The sequence below is a fragment of the Bufo gargarizans genome, chromosome 6 (genome assembly GCF_014858855.1).
Source record: "Bufo gargarizans isolate SCDJY-AF-19 chromosome 6, ASM1485885v1, whole genome shotgun sequence".
Classification (NCBI taxonomy): domain Eukaryota; kingdom Metazoa; phylum Chordata; class Amphibia; order Anura; family Bufonidae; genus Bufo; species Bufo gargarizans.
In genome coordinates, this window is record NC_058085.1 from 15,353,393 (window position 1) to 15,370,057 (window position 16,665).

Sequence of the window (16,665 nt, forward strand, 5' to 3'; positions counted from 1 at the left end):
GACATTATTAAATCATCCCCGCCATCTGTTTCAGGTGAATATCACAGCATCCCTGGATGAATATCACTTCTTCTATGAAAATCGCACAGAAAACGCAGTGCACTTATATGCGTTTCTAGTGCGGTTTTTCATTATATAGATGCAGGACCTTGCAGTCTTCTCCATTATCTATTGAGGTGAAATCCACGCCATATAGTAATTAACCCACAAGGAAAATGGTGGAATGTGGGCGGGTGTATCCCATATATAAGGAGTGAGGATCCGCTCACTCAGTTGTGTACAGATATCAGGGACTGACAGATATCTCTGTATACACACTTACACAGAGATTACTATGACTGATAACACCTCCCCTGTGTACAGATATCAGGGACTGACAGCTATCTCTGTATACACACTTACACAGAGAATACTATCACTGATAACACCTCCCTGTGTACAGATATCAGTGACTGACAACTATCTCTGTATACACACTTACACAGAGATTACTATCACTGATAACACCTCCCCTGTGTACAGATATCAGGGACTGACAGCTATCTCTGTATACACACTTACACAGAGATTACTATCACTGATAACACCTCCCTGTATACAGATATCAGGGACTGATGGCTATCTCTGTATACACACTTACACAGAGATTACTATCACTGATAACACCTCCCTGTGTACAGATATCAGGGACTGACAGCTATCTCTGTATACACACTTACACAGAGATTACTATCACTGATAACACCTCCCCTGTGTACAGATATCAGGGACTGACAGCTATCGCTTTATACACACTTACACAGAGAATGCTATCACTGATAACACCTCCCTGTGTAGAGATATCAGGGACTTATAGATATCTCTGTATACACACTTACACAGAGAATACTATCACTGATAACACCTCCCCTGTGTACAGATATCAGGGACTGACAGCTATCTCTGTATACACACTTACACAGAGATTACTATCACTGATAACACCTCCCCTGTGTACAGATATCAGTGACTGACAGCTATCTCTGTATACACACTTACACAGAGAATACTATCACTGATAACACCTCTCCTGTGTACAGATATCAGTGACTGACAGCTATCGCTTTATACACACTTACACAGAAATTACCATCAATTACTGCTAACACCTCCCTTGTGTATAGATATTAGTGAATTTAAATTTACATGGTCACTTGGACCTGAGCGTACCTTTGTAGAATCACTGACTAAATTTAAAACTTATACTTTTATTTCAATTCTCATTAAAACTGCAAACTAACTCTTATAGAACAAATGTTAAAACTCTCAGGAATGGAATCAGGGGCATATGCTGATTACATTGGACCATATGTATATGTATTAACGTTACGTGCTGCAACTGATTAGTGGGGTGATCCCATCTCTGAATAACAAATTATGTAATGAGCACCCTGCCTCGATTCCTGCCTAAAAACTAACTCCTGAGTAGCTACTGAGGAAGGGGCAACCTTAAGCCCCGAAACGCGTCTAGCTCTAACAGGACCCCGAATTTTCAAGGAGTGAGGACCAACAGATAGTGCCGGAACCTCGTACCATACCGCTCAACACCACGATAAGGTTCAAGTATAAGGAATCCGTGACAGCCTACAGCAGAGCCCGGGCTGCACATGCCAAACTTTTACCTACGTGGGATTTCAATAACCTGACTGCTCAAAAAGTCTGGAGGTAATTTAAAACACGACCCAGCAGAGTGACGGTGGGCAACGAAGTGGTGAGGAGAACCTTTCCGGTAAGAGTATCTTTTTCATCAAATATTTGCTGACAGGAGATTTAACAAGCCCTGGAGGACAGAGACTTTTTAATATTAAACAAACCAACTGTGGGCAGGTATGTGCTATCTATGTTCACTAGTGTCTCGTGTATATCCAGCTTTCGCATTCATGCTCACATGGCTTTTTCATCCATTAGCACAACCCAATATGAGAGACCATCCAACTCTTTATCGATTTCAACAATTTCACACAAGCCATTGGTATTTGAAGTTGAAGAGGATGTTTTGGACAGTCCAGCAATAGAGGAGAACGAACAAGAAATGGTCTCTGTTCCAGTGGAAGAACCTGCTGAAGAGATAACAGCCCACGAAGGCCAGGATGGAGGAGAAGAAACAAGAGAACATGAAGAAGATATCATAGAATATAGTGACCCAGATTTCCAGTTACGATTGGAGACAGAAGAGGAGAATAGAGAAGACCATATAAGTACGATCAGCCTTGATAAAAAGACACAGAACAGAGCTTAGTGTATACACATAGGGTGTCATTTATTGAAAAAATAAATAAATAAATAAATATATATATAAATGCCAATTTTTGTTGCATATATCACAGTTTTTGTCTCAGCAGTTGTTTGCATCAAAATCTGTGACTCTTTTCCATCTTACGACACTTTTCTTGAGTGGGGAGCAAATGGGGCACTGTCTGGGTGGGTAAGAGAGCAGCCCGTCTAGCCTTTCACACTCTGACTGGATGTGCTTTACTTTACAAATCTAGAGTACTACAGACAAAATGGTCGGTCGACGTGAGAAAAAGGATGAAGGCTGCAGGACTATACGGTCGCCATTCATTGGATCATCCCATGCTGAAGGGTTTTGCCACCTATTTAAAAGATTCTTTGGGAGTGACAAACTATACTCAGGAGGTGGAAAACGTGTCGAGATTCCTTTATTCCATGAACCCACGCAAGGTCAGCCTGGAATTTGTGAGGGACATAGAAAAAGTCAACGTTTTCTTCAACAAGCTACGTGACCAGAAGCTTGCCAACCAGACTATTTTCAACTACCTGAAGAACGTACGTAGATTCATGAGATACCATATGAGAGCAACCAATCTCTCTGACAAAATGCCATAGCTGTATAAGTCCTGCGAATTCTTCATGACCGTCGCCGAAGATATACAGAAGAGATTGTCCAAAGTAATTTCGAAAGAAGTTGTCAGAAAAAGGTGAGCTAGTATTCCTTAAAATAAATATATACCTTTTTCTGGTTTTTACTTCAAATGTACTTAACAAGTATTAATACCTTCCTAACATTAAGGTTGTGAATTTGTAGACACACATAAACAATCTTTGTCTTATTTTAGGTACCTTACACTGAAGAATAATATGAAGACGCCTACTGAATGTAGGAAGCTCTTGGATGTAGCTAAACCTTGCTTCTTAGACGCAATCAAGGCTGCCCAAGAACGATTCATAAAAACGCCTTCAAAACTTGAAATCATTTATTATCTTAAGGCCCTGCTTGTCCTCAAACATCTACAGAGGCCAGGTGTAGTGGCAAATATGTCTATAAGTAACGTTCTCCTTAGATAGATATTTTTGTATCACTTACCAAACTTAAGAAAACTGCAAAATTTCTCCCTCTTAACCCATAGGTTTCTGAGTGGAAAGATAGGGTCCACCACACCTATAAAGGCACTGCAAGGTCTATCATTGGTGTTCGAAATCACAAGACCGCTACACAACAAGTTGCTTCGTTTGTGCTAACTGGGGAGGAAGAAATGGTAAGATTTCCTTTTCTCTCCTTCTTAGGGTACTTTCACACTAGCGTCCGTCGTCGGAGCTGCCTGCCGGATCCGCCGATCAGTGTGACAACTGACAGCATTTGTAGACTGACCCGGGTGCGGAACCGTCTACAAATGCATTGCAAGAACGGATCAGTTTCTCCGCTTGTCATGCAGATGGACGGATCAGTCTTGCAGTCTTTTTCACAGTTTTCCCGGGCAGCGCATGCACAGACCGGAAGGACGGATCCGTCCTTCAGTTGTTTTGAAATGCCGGATTCGGCACTAATGCAAGTCAATGCGGTATTATGTCCGGCCAAAACGCCTGACAATGACTGAACTGAAGGCATACTGATGCAAACTAAACGGATTTCTATCCATTCAGAATGCATTGGGATATGCCTGAGCAGTTCTTTTCCGGCATAGAGACCTTTTGACAGAACTCTATGCCGGAAAAGAATAACGCTAGTGTGAAAGTACCCTTACTTTTTTAAGTTAAAATGTGGCTTTTCTGTCTTCTCACTAATTTATTTTCCTTCCAGTGGTTTAAAGTATACTTTGCAAAAGTTAGGCCAACTCTGATTAATAGAGAGACACCAAAGTACATATTTTTCTTATCAACCCAAGTAAGGAAGATTCACAAAGTGTCCAATGATATTAATCGTTACCACAGAAAGTAAGTCTCACAATTGTCACATATAATTCTCAAAGGAATTATCCAACCCCTATAATGACACCTAACCCCCCCTCCCCCCATTGCCCTGGCCCCTCATATGGTTTATACTTATCCAGCTCCCCAGCCGCTTCTGATCCCCGCATGGCCGCCGATTGATCCGCGTGATATGGATATCCAGCAACGGTTGTGCGTGGATCAGAAGCAACGCACGGGAGCAGAGCAAGTAGAATCCATATGCGGAACCTAGTCGCTAGGGGGTCAATATAAAGGGTCGGATAACTCCTTCAAATTCAAACTTTAGTGCTGTACATTTATTATTTTTGTCCATTTTACTTTACAGGTATCTTGTTCCCGAAATTTCCAGCCAAGTTGTGAGGAGGGTCTGTGAGAGCTGGACTACCAAATATTTGTCCCTCAGTAATATAACAGCTGAGAGGAGCTTCAGGGAAAAGACGCTGACAGACCTATGCCACGCCTGTGAACTGGTCACACAAGCCGGTACTGAGGGCAGTGATGAGTCCCGACCCAGTAATTTATTTTCTGAAGGGAAATAACACATACTTTGTAATATTGCACAATTGGCCAATTTTATTATTGCACACTTTCTATCTCTCTCCAAAAGAACTGGGCAAACATTGTCACAAGTAACTGAGGAGGTAGGGCAAGAAGAAATCCAGGGTGCCAAAAACTCTCAGGAGCAAGACAACTGTGGTGATAAAAGCAGAAGTGGTGACCAATCGGATAGTTCCCACAATACTACCAGTGACTCCCTAAGTGACGCAGATGACAATTTCTGGACTACAAGGTGAAACTACCCTACACATAACTTAATTGTCCTTTGCTAACGAATGCATGTATTACCAGGTTGTATATTAATAGTCACTAATTTATTCCAGAGCCAAAGTACCAGCGTCAAGAAATTTTACAACCAGGGCAATGAGGCAGAGGCATATGGGAGAAGAGATCTCCTCCAAGTAATGGCAGACCACATTTATTAACAAAATCACAGATTGAATATGTTTTCATATCATGTTTTAACATTAATGTGTTATATCTTGTCTGTTGTTTTTTTTCCCATAGAAAGTCCTGAAGAGCCACTAGCTGTATATTATTTATTTCTTAAATTAGTACCACTGAACCTATATGACTGTCATGGTCTTACCTTCTTACTGTTCTCCTTCGTTTGACATGTGCTGGCGGCCATCTTGGTTTCTGGGTTTCTTGTAGCCTCCCACCCTGCGGCTTCTCCTTCCCACTGGGAGGAGCTGGATGCCTAGCTCATATATAAAGGAGGTCTGTGGCTTCAGTTCCTTGCTTGGTCCTCCTGTGTGCACATGCTTCTAAGACTGCTGCTGCTTCTGGTTCCTGATCCTGGCCTCGTCTGACTACCCCGCTGGTTCCTGATCCTGGCTTCGTCTGACTACCCTTCTGGTTCCTGATCCTGGCTTCGTCTGACTACCCTTCTGGTTCCTGACCTCTGGCTTCGCAAGACCCTGCTCCGGTTTAGCCATCCGTTTGGACTTTTGCTTACAGCTTGATTTGCAATAAAGCCTTCTTATTTCCACGTATCTCTTGTTGTACGTCTGGTTCATGGTTCCTTGACAATGACGTTCCCCATCTTCTTCAAGCCAGACACCAAGCAGGGTACATATCTGCGCAGCTAATGCATGAAGTTAAACAGTGATGATGAAATAAAGTCTGAACTGTTTAAAGCCAAAAGTCAACTGGCCAATGTAGCTAAAGAAGGTCTCACCTTAGACTACAACCAGTTTTTATGAGCCGTTTTGCAAAGGCCGGTGAATTGTCAATGTCATTGGACTTCTGACAAGCCTTGGGTTCCAGATATATAATAAGCCTTCTGTGCCAAGGTATGCACTTTGAATTCTATAATAATGTAGCTGTTTATTACTCTTTTGGTGAAGTCCAAATCTCAGTCATTTTGTGTACACCTCATTTCAGGATTAATCAAGAGAATAGTCAAAGCTTGCCGATGAAGCCCGCTTCCCAAGAAACCGGTCAAGAAAAGCACACAAAAGCATATATTGTCCTGATAGAGCCCTTTTGTGGTAAGTTAATCAATCTAACGGCAGGGCCAAGGTAATAAGACCAGCGTCTAAATCGCCGGTCTTAATAAAAGTGCCCCATAGTCCTTAGCAATGGTGTAAAGTATCTTTGGTCTGACTCAATGTGCTTTACTTTACAAATCTAGAGTACTACAGACAAAATGGTTGGTCGACGTGAGAAAAAGGACGAAGGCTGCAGGACTATATCATCGCCATTTGTTGGATCGTCCCATGCTGAAGGGTTTTGAGTCCTATTTAGAACATTCACTGGGAGTGACAAACTATACTCAGGAGGTGGAAAACGTGTGGAGATTCCTTTATTCCATGAACCCACACAAGGTCAGCCTGGAATTTGTGAAGGACATAGAAAAGGTCAGTGCCTTCTTCAACAAGCTACGTGACCAGAAGCTTGCCGACCAGACTATTTTCAACTACCTAAAGAACGTACATAAAATCATGAGATACAATATGAGAGCAACCAATCTCTCTGGCCAAATGCCGAAGCTCTACAAGTCCTGCGAATTCTTCATGACTGTTCCAGAAGATATACAGAAGAGATTGTCCAAAGGAATTTCGAAATAAGTTGTCAGTAAAAGGTGAGTTATGATTCCTTGAAATAAATATATACCTTATTCATGTTTTCACATGTACTACTAATGTACCTAACAAGTATTAACACCTTACTAACATTAAAATTGTGAACTTTCAGAAACCTCTTGAAACAGTAAACCTACTGTTTTATGTGTGTGTGTATATATATATATATTTATATATATGCTATTGGCTGGTTTCCCTTTCACCGGATATTTTGATCCGCGTGGCACGGAGATGCAGCAGCGGTTGTGCGGGGACCAGATGCAGGGGAGCGGGGTAAGTAGAATCCGTATGAGCGCTCCAGGCATTGGGCAGTCATTATAGAGGGTTGGAGAACCCCTTTAAATTCTAACTTTTGTGACACACATTTATTATGTTTCTCCGTATTACTTTACAGGTATCATGTTTCCAGCCAACTTGTCGGGACAATCTGTAAGAGCTGGACTATCCCAAAGTATTCAGACTCTGAAAAGTGTATTTCTGCCACAAAATTAGTCTCACGCTATAATCTAACAGCAGAGAGGAGCTACTGGGAAAAGACGCCGACAGACCTACGCTTCTCTTCTCTCCTCATCACTTCCCTTTGCCGTATCAGCGATGGGTTTGTTGTATGAAAGTTCAGGAGCTCCTTGAACTCAATGGCCTGCTGCTCCTTATTACCACAAACTGAAGATGAAAAGCTGGAAGATTGCAATCGAATCTCTTGTGATTGATTACGAGTAACTATCCAGATATGCTCTACATCTCTCAAGATGTAAATGCTGCAGCAGAAGAGGAATCCTCGAGCCCTTGTTACACAGATGGCAGCATACACGTTTTGCACTACAATTTTGTAGCAGTTTTAAACAGCATGTCCAACCCTGCAGCCAGATATCACTTTGGAATGGATTGTTCTAGAAAGAGCACTAAGAGCACTTGTTAAAGCGGTTGTCCTGGAATTTATAATGACCTGTCCGAATCCTGGCACCCCCACACTGCAAGAAGAAATTACGTGGATGGAACTTTAACGGACCGTGAATGGCCATGGACACAGACTTTAACAAGACTACTCATTTGTCGGGGCCTGGGATGAGTGGGTTTATGAAATAAAGTTAATGTCATTTTTTAAATTAATATACCTTTGTGTTTTTTGGGGTCTGTGTTTGTTAAATAAAGTTCTATTTTAAATGTAAAATATTGTGGTGGAGGCCTCAAGTTCATTACACTGCAGATAAACGCTATTGGGAGTCATTTATCAAACTGGGGTAAAGTAGAAATGGCTTAGTTGCCCAGATCAACCAATCAGATTCCAGTTTTCATTTTTGAAGGGAGCTATTAAAAATTGAAAGGCGGAATCTGATTGGTTGCTATGAGCAAGTAAGCAAGTTCTACTTCAAACCTGGGGTGTTAGGGAATCTGCAGAGCCCATGGGGGTGTTATGAAGCACTACTAACGCATACCCATGGGCGTCCGCTGGGACCCTGGAAATCTGGGAACTGAGTTCTGCCTCTGCTCTGCAGCACTGGTGGATCCAGAAGGGGGGGCAACGGGGCAATTGCCCCCCACCGAGATGCTCAGAAGTGGGGGGGGGGGGGGGGTTGGCGGCGGGGCACAGGGAGATGAACGCTTCCATTGTGGAAGCGCTCATCTCCATAGTCATCAGTATCGCCGTTCTCAGGACAGCGATACAGATGTCTATGCTGCGGCAGGGGAGGGAGAGGCGTGTCCCTTTCCCTTCCTCTGATAGGCTGCAGGCCTAGTGCCTGCAGCCTATCAGAGGCCGGCACAGGCGGCGGGATGACGTCATCGCGCCGCCTGAGCCGTACAGCACAGGACACAGGCCGGAAGAGGCCTGCATTGCATCGCTGCCAAGGAGGTAAGTATAAGTATTTTTTTTTTGTGTACAATACTGGTGGCTACTGGCACATAATGGGAGTCTCTGGCTACTGGCACATAATGGGGGGGCTGTCATTACTAGCCCATAATGGAGGGGGGGCTGTCAATACTAGCCCATAATGGAGGGGGGGCTGTCATTACTGGCACATAATGGGGGGGGCTGTCATTACTGGCACATAATGGGGGGGGCTATCATTACTGGCACATAATAGGGGGGGTGGCATTACTGGCTCATAATGGGGAGCTGTCATTATTGGCACATAATGGGGGGCTGTCATTACTGGCACAAGTGGGGGGGCTGTCATTACTGGCACATGATGGGGGGCTGTCATTACTGGCACATAATGGGGGGGCTGTCATTACTGGCACATAATGGGGGGGCTGTCATTACTGGCACATAATGGGGGGGCTGTCATTACTGGCTCATAATGGGGGGCTGTCATTACTGGCTCATAATGGGGGGGCTGTCATTACTGGCTCATAATGGGGGGACTGTCATTACTGGCACATAATGGAGGGGCTGTCATTACTGACACATAATGGAGGGGCTGTCATTACTGGCACATAATGGGGGTGTGTCATTACTGGCACATAATGGAGGGGCTGTACTTATTGGCACATAATGGGGAGCTGTCATTACTGGCACATGATGGGGGCTGTTATTACTGGCACATGATGCGGGTGTGTCATTACTGGCACAAAATGGAGGGGCTGTCATTATTGGCACATAATGGGGGGCTGTCATTACTGGCACATAGTGGGGGGGCTGTACTTATTGGCACATAATGGGGGGCTGTCATTACTGGCACATGATGGGGGCTGTTATTACTGGCACATAATGGAGGGGCTGTCATTACTGGCACATAATGGGGGGTTGTCATTATTGGCACATAATGGGGGGCTGTCATTACTGGTCACAGCTAGCAAAAAATGATGATTACACTTACCAGTAATCGGATTTTCCTGACCCAACGACAGCACCTTAGAGAGAGATGGCTCCGCCCCAGGACAGGAAACCTGCAGCATAAAAAGGTGGAGCCGCTCTCCCACCTCAGTGAGTTTCCAGAGCATGAGAGGGACTCCCCCTTACATTAGTTTAATTTTTACATACTGTATATATATATATATATATATATTTTTTTTTTATTTTTTTTTTTTTTGCAACACCCGTGAACACACAGACTTACACCAATAGGGAGGGAATAAAGAGGTGCTGTCGTGGGGTCAGGAAAATCCGATTACCGGTAAGTGTAATCATCATTTTTCCCCTCCCCCACGACAGCACCTTAGAGAGAGATTTCAGAGATCATCCTCAGGGTGGGTGACAGAACTCAAAACCTTAGTGCCAAAAAGAAGGTCAGAAATAGAGTCACGCTGAAGCCTATAGTGTTTATAGAAGGTGGACGGAGAAGACCAGGTGGCCGCCCGACAGATCTGTTCAATAGATACGCTGGCCCTCTCTGCCCAAGAAGTGGACACCGCCCTCGTGGAGTGAGCCCTCACAGAAATAGGGGGAGACACACCGGATACTGAATATGCCAAGGATATAGCTTCTCTGATCCACCGGGCAATAGAAGCCTTAGAGGCAGTATTACCTTTTCTTGCCCCACCGAACAGAACAAATAAGGCAGAGGACTTCTTCCAGTCTTTAGTCACCTCCAGGTACTGCAAAATACACCTCCTGACATCAAGAGAATGCAACTCCTTCTCTCTGTCATCTTTTGGTTCTGAAAAGAAAGCTGGGAGAACTACCTCCTGAGCCCTATTAACCCTGGAAGGAACCTTCGGAATAAAACCAGGGTCTGGTCTGAGAACCACTCTGTCCTCTCTGATGGACATAAAAGGGGGGTTAATAGAGAGGGCCTGAATCTCCCCAACCCTTCTGGCTGATGTTAAAGCAAAACTAGCAAAACTACCAGCAAAACTAGCTTAAGGGAAAGTATTTTAACCGAGCAAGAGGCTAGAGGTTCAAAGGGATGTCTGGTAAGGGCGTTAAGCACTAAGTTAAGGTCCCAGGGAGGAAACCTAGGGCCTGCTACTGGCGTAATCCTATCCACTGCCTTAAAAAACCTAACCACCCAAGGGTCCATGGCCAAACTTCTTCTCCCCAGAACCGATAAAGCTGACACCTGCACTTTTAGCGTACTCTTTGCTAACCCGAGAGACAATCCCCTCTGTAAGAAATCCAACACCTGAACTACAGAAAAATCTAACGGCCAGGAAACCCCTTCTGCGCCTATAAAGGACAGGAACTTTCTCCATACTCGTGCATAAATAACATTGGTCACCTCCTTCCTACTTTTCATCAAAGTGGAAATGACTTCCTCAGAGAATCCTGACTAGCTAAAAATGACATCACTCTCTCATGTCTGTTCTGGATCATAGGAAGAACTGCTCTCAAGGCCAGCAAAACCGCCCTCAGCTCCTTTCGATTTGACGAAAAACGGTCTCTGACCCTGGGACCACTCTCCCTGAAAGATCTGATCCTCCACGTGAGCCCCCCAACCCCAGGGGCTGGCGTCCGTAGTAACCACCACCGGTTCCAGAAAGGACCAGGGAAGTCCCTGATTCAGATTTTCTACCTCCTTCCACCAATCTAGGGATGAAAGAGTCACTTCTGATAATCTCATCACTGACTCCAGGGATGCCCCTGCCCGTCTTGTGGCAGTCAAGATCTCTCCCTGTAACTGGCGGGAATGTCGTTGAGCCCACTGGACTGCTGGCATGCAGGAAGTTAGAACTCCTAATAGAGACATAGCCTTTCTTATAGACAGGTTCTGTTCTAACTGAACCCTCTGAACTATTCCCTGAACCCCGGCTACCTTCTCCTCTGTGAGGAAAGTTCTTTCCAGCCTGGAATTTAAAACCAGACCCAGAAAAACCTGGCTCGTTGACGGCTCCAACCTGGACTTCTGGATATTCAACAGCCAGCCCAAAGACCGAAGAACCTCCATAACCCGATCCAGAGACTTGGCACACTCCTCCCGGGACTGGCCCACCACCAGAAAGTCGTCCAGGTAAGGTAAAAACGTGATGTTCTCCCTTCTGATGAAGGAAGCCATCTCCGCCACTACCTTGGTAAAGATCCGAGGTGCCATGGAGAGGCCAAAGGGAAGAGTCTGGAACTGATAGTGAAGAAGTCCCACCTCGGTTCTAACCGCCACACCCGGAGGAATCTCTAGTGATCTGGATGAATCGGAATATGATGGTAAGCATCTTTTAAATCCAGAACCGCCATATGGCACCCTGGAGACAAAAGATATATCGCTGACCTGATGGTTTCCATCTATAATTTTCTGGCCTTCAGGAATCTGTTCAGATATCTGAGATTTATAATGGTCCGGTACGACCCATCCGGTTTCTTCACTAAAAACAGGGTGGAATAAAACCCCTTCCCTAGCTCTGACTCTACGGTGGCCGCCAAAAGGAGCCAGACGTCCAGGTAAGGGACAATGGTCAGTCCTTGAAGTCTCAGCGCTGCCACCACCACCTTGGTGAAGATAAGGGGGGCGGATGATATTCCAAAGGGAAGGGCGGCAAACTGAAAATGCCTGAGAACCCCAGAAATCTGGACCGCGATCCTGAGGTATTTCCGAGAAATGGGATGGATTGGAATATGGAGGTAAGCATCCCTGAGATTCAGAGTGGCCATCACATCTCCAAGTCTGAGGATGTGGCTGACTGACCTTATGGTTTCCATACGAAACCTTGGCCTTCTTATGAATCGATTGAGGAATCTCAAATCGATCATCTGGAGATCGCCTGTTTTCTTGGGAACCAGAAAAACTGGAGAATAGATCCCTAGGCCCTGCTCCCCTGCCGTAACTTCCTCCAGAGCTGGATGTAGGATTCTTAAATCCTCTGTTTGGCAGGCTGAAAGCCTCGATTGATAACAAATCTTTTTTGGGGGAGAGAGTCGAGATCTATAAGGTACCCGGAGGAAACGATGCATAGAACCCAGAGATCCGCAATCTCCTGGGTCCAAACCTCCTTGAAATGGGAAAGACGCCCCCCCCACGGGGCTCTGGGGAGAGGGTACGGGAAAAGCCAGAAGCGTAATGGCAGGAACAGCAGGGGAAACCAAGAGCCTCTGGGAGGCCCGTAGTCGGGAGGGATTGGCCTCCTTAGTGGGTCTGAGGGAGCGCCTCGAAGATCTTCGCTGCCCCTCCCCCCAGTTTCTACAGGAAGTATACTGCTGGCCCTGTCTGCCTCCCCCAGATGCTGTCTGGAGCGTCTAATGGAGCGTTTTATAATATCCCTGCCTAAACAGAAAATATATATCCAAAAGAAAAAGATCATCTAATCCCCCCCCCCCCTTACTAGCAGCAAGCGCCAGCAGCGCTTTGCTGCCGGCGAGGAGCCACAAATAGGTGACATTGCTGGTGACGTCATCCAGGGAAGGAGGCGGCGAGCGCCGCGGACGCGCTGCCGCCGGAATCCCTCAGCCGGCGCCCACAACAAGAGAGCGACGAGGGGACCAAAAAAAACACAGGATATCCCCTGGACAGGCAAAGATAAAGCAGGTTAGAGAAAAGAAAACCTACTAGAGAGGGCACCCCTCGCATGCCAGACAGGAGGAGTGGGGGGGGGGGGATAGAAGAAAAGGGCAATCGCAAAGCCCTCGAGATAAATAAATACGAGGGGAAAGATATATGCCATATCCCCCCAATTCTTTGCTCCCCCCCAAACAAAAAGAAAAAAAGGGGGAGCTACACGCCAGTACACCTGTCCAAAATGTTATGCTTTTTCATAAGTTTAAACAGTTATTGTCACGGAAGGTGTATAGAAAACTAGAAGACACAAAATGAAGATCCGACTGACTGGATCCAAAACTAAGGAACAAAAGGGAGAGCCCTGCAACAGACCTGGCTCTCTCCCTAACTGCTCAGCCTATGCAAAAATCTCAATGGTAGATGATCGCATATCCTCGTACCTCGACTGTATAACACCTGAACACCCTTTAATGGTGAGGGGACACGACCACCGGCTCCCTACACTTGATACGGAGGGAGTCAGGGTCACCTGGGATCCAGCAAACAGGAAAACACAAATGAATGAACAAAACTTATCTGTAGAAGACTCAGTAGTAGCATCCAGCATGCATACACTCCAGGAAGTTGTATAAACCGCAAAGTGATGCAGTATGGGAAGGGATTTAAAGGGATGCAATCAGTGCAACTACATGACAGCTGAGAGAGGCTAACGAGATGAGAAAAGGAAAGCAAAACAAAAGGAACCTCAAGGAGGAGGTTCTGAAGGACGTCTGTAAGAGCTTCTCAGATGTCTGGTGGTGACAGTTATATCTACTTATTTTAGTTATAATGGGTATTCATTGCCTTTAAGAGCAATGTTGATTTATATTCACAGTTTTGTATGGATTTTCATGTAGGCCGAAGTAAGTCCATGAGAAGATTACTGTGCTGTTCAAAAGCTAGTGTTATTGTAACAATATATTATACATTTAGAAAGTTAGAAGATACACCGCACCTGCAGATTCTGAGGCTTCATTGTTTTTCCTATCTGAACATGAATTCCAGTGTGAGAATGGTCTAGATGTTCCTCAAAGTATATATTCATGTATCAAAGTTGTCCCTCAGCCCTGAGACAAGGCCTCCAGATGTCAGAGGTGTGAAGTATTGAAAATATCAGGCATGTATGAGTTAACCCTTAATGGTATGATGCTTATTGCTTATACAACAGTGCCACCTAGATATGAGCAGTTAATACTACATCAGTAGCAAAATTGCATTCTGGGTAGTATTATGACATCATGCTCCTTATCAATGCACACACCCATCCAACAATGATTGGAAAGTTCCAAATTCGGAGGGCGTGTTCATCTGATAAGTTTTGGGTTAAGAAACCAGATACGAGGAAAGAAAAAAAACATTTGGATTATAGATATCTGGAGAATCATTTGGATTATCGGGAAAAACTCCTGAAAGTTGGCTGCCCCAAGACTCTGCACATCACTTGACCTTTGGGTAATGTATATTTTGTTTTATGTAGTATTGATCTAAATTAATTGGCTTGATACTTAGCCAGATACCCGCTCATTTGCGGACGTGTAACGTTAGTAGCTACATCAGTATTTTCTCTGATTTCAGTTACGATGCATATAACTGAAAAAGGGGGATAATATTGGAGAAACTCTTTGTTGGGAATCTTTGCATTCCCTAGTTTGTTATCAGGCCAATAATTTATATAAGTTGTGTTTCAATACTACCATTATCTGAAAGATTGGTCATCATTTTGGGCAGAGCCAGGGCTCGTATCTGTCATCTTCTTGATTGAGTTTTCCGCATAATCCATCGATTGTATATCTCTCACAAATTTAAAGCTGTATTGCATAATATTCTTGTGTTGGTTGAGTAGTGTTTTGTTGGTATCATATAGTGCTGAATTCTGGGTACTGCATATCATTGTATATTATTGAAATTTATGTTGAATAATTTTTTATTGTATTTTAAACTATTGTATAATAAACCATTTATATTTTTGGATAGACGCTTGTACCCTGTTTTACTGATTGCACAAAATAATCAGGTTCTCGATTGAACTCTTTTTAAGATGTTTATGTCCATCTCACGGGTCAATATAGTTTGCATAATTTTTCTTTTAACCCGATATTTTTTTTTAAAATATTTATATAAAGCATTTGCTTTATATACCCGACAAAAAGGACAGGGGTAGTGGGGGTAGTTCCCTCCTTTTGAGGGAGTAGGAACTTTGTTATTCGTTCTTGGGCTCATTAAAAATTCCGCCGGTCCTACCAGTCCACAGGGGGCAGTTAATCCTGTCTGTGCTGCTGGTAGGATGTAAGGGAATGCATTCTGTACAACCCATAGACTTGAATTTTTCCAGTGATCCAACAAAGAGAGGTCCTACTAATAAGATTGAAATTAGCATAGATTGCATCAGGATGAAGGATTATGACCTGACTGACCCAATGTGGCCACAGTATACAAAATTGGGCCTGCTGAATACTATGGAACAGCAGATACAGAATAGTTCTTCTTCTACCAGCCCTTATACCAACAAGCATGCACAGAACAGTGTGACAACACCATCTCCATATGCTCAGCCAAACTCCACCTTTGATGCCTTGTCTCCTTCTCCAGCTATTCCTTCAAATACTGATTACCCAGGATCTCACAGCTTTGTTGTCTCATTTCAGCAGTCCAGCACGGCCAAGTCTGCTACGTGGACATATTCTACAGATTTGAAGAAGCTCTACTGCCAAAACTTGTCCAATTCAGATCAAAGTGATGACTCTACCGCCACAAGGAGCCCTTATAAGAGCAATGCCAGTCTACAAGAAGGCCGAACACATCACAGAAGTTGTAAAACGTTGCCCGAACCATGAGCTCAGTCGAAAGTTTAATGAGGGTAAAATGGCATCTGCCAGTCACCTCATAAGAGTGGAGGTACACATCCATGCACAGTATGTTGAAGATCCAATTACTGGGAGACAGAGTGTTCTGGTGCCATAATTCACAATGATATTGTATAATTTAATGTGCAACAGCAGCTGCGTTGGGGGAATGAATCGTCGGCCAATTCTGATTATTGTAACCCTAGAAACTAGAGATGGTCAAGTACTTGGACGTAGGGGTTTCGAGGCTCAGATTTGTGCCGGTCCAGGCAGAGACAGAAAAGCAGGGGAACGTGGCCTGATGCAGGACTGAGAAGATGCGCTCAGAGAGAGCTCTGGCAGCCACAGCTCAACTACCGCTTCGCACAGCAATCCCCTACCTTCTCTGGCAGCCCGAACGCTCCCATCAGCCTCTCCACCGCCTCAGGGATCCCCCATAATGACGAGGACCAAGAAAACCTTGGGGCCCCCGACAAAACTGACCTCATTTTTCTCATCAGCGCAACGCCAAGATGGCGCTAGTGATGTCCCGAATAGTTCGCCGGC

General features: G+C 44.5%; 1 pseudogene; it reads left to right on the top strand.

Annotated features, from left to right (window-relative positions):
- The first annotated feature begins 15,570 nt into the window (after nucleotides 1-15,570).
- LOC122941885 lies at nucleotides 15,571-16,432 on the top strand (annotated as a pseudogene).
- Nucleotides 16,433-16,665: the final 233 nt, after the last annotated feature.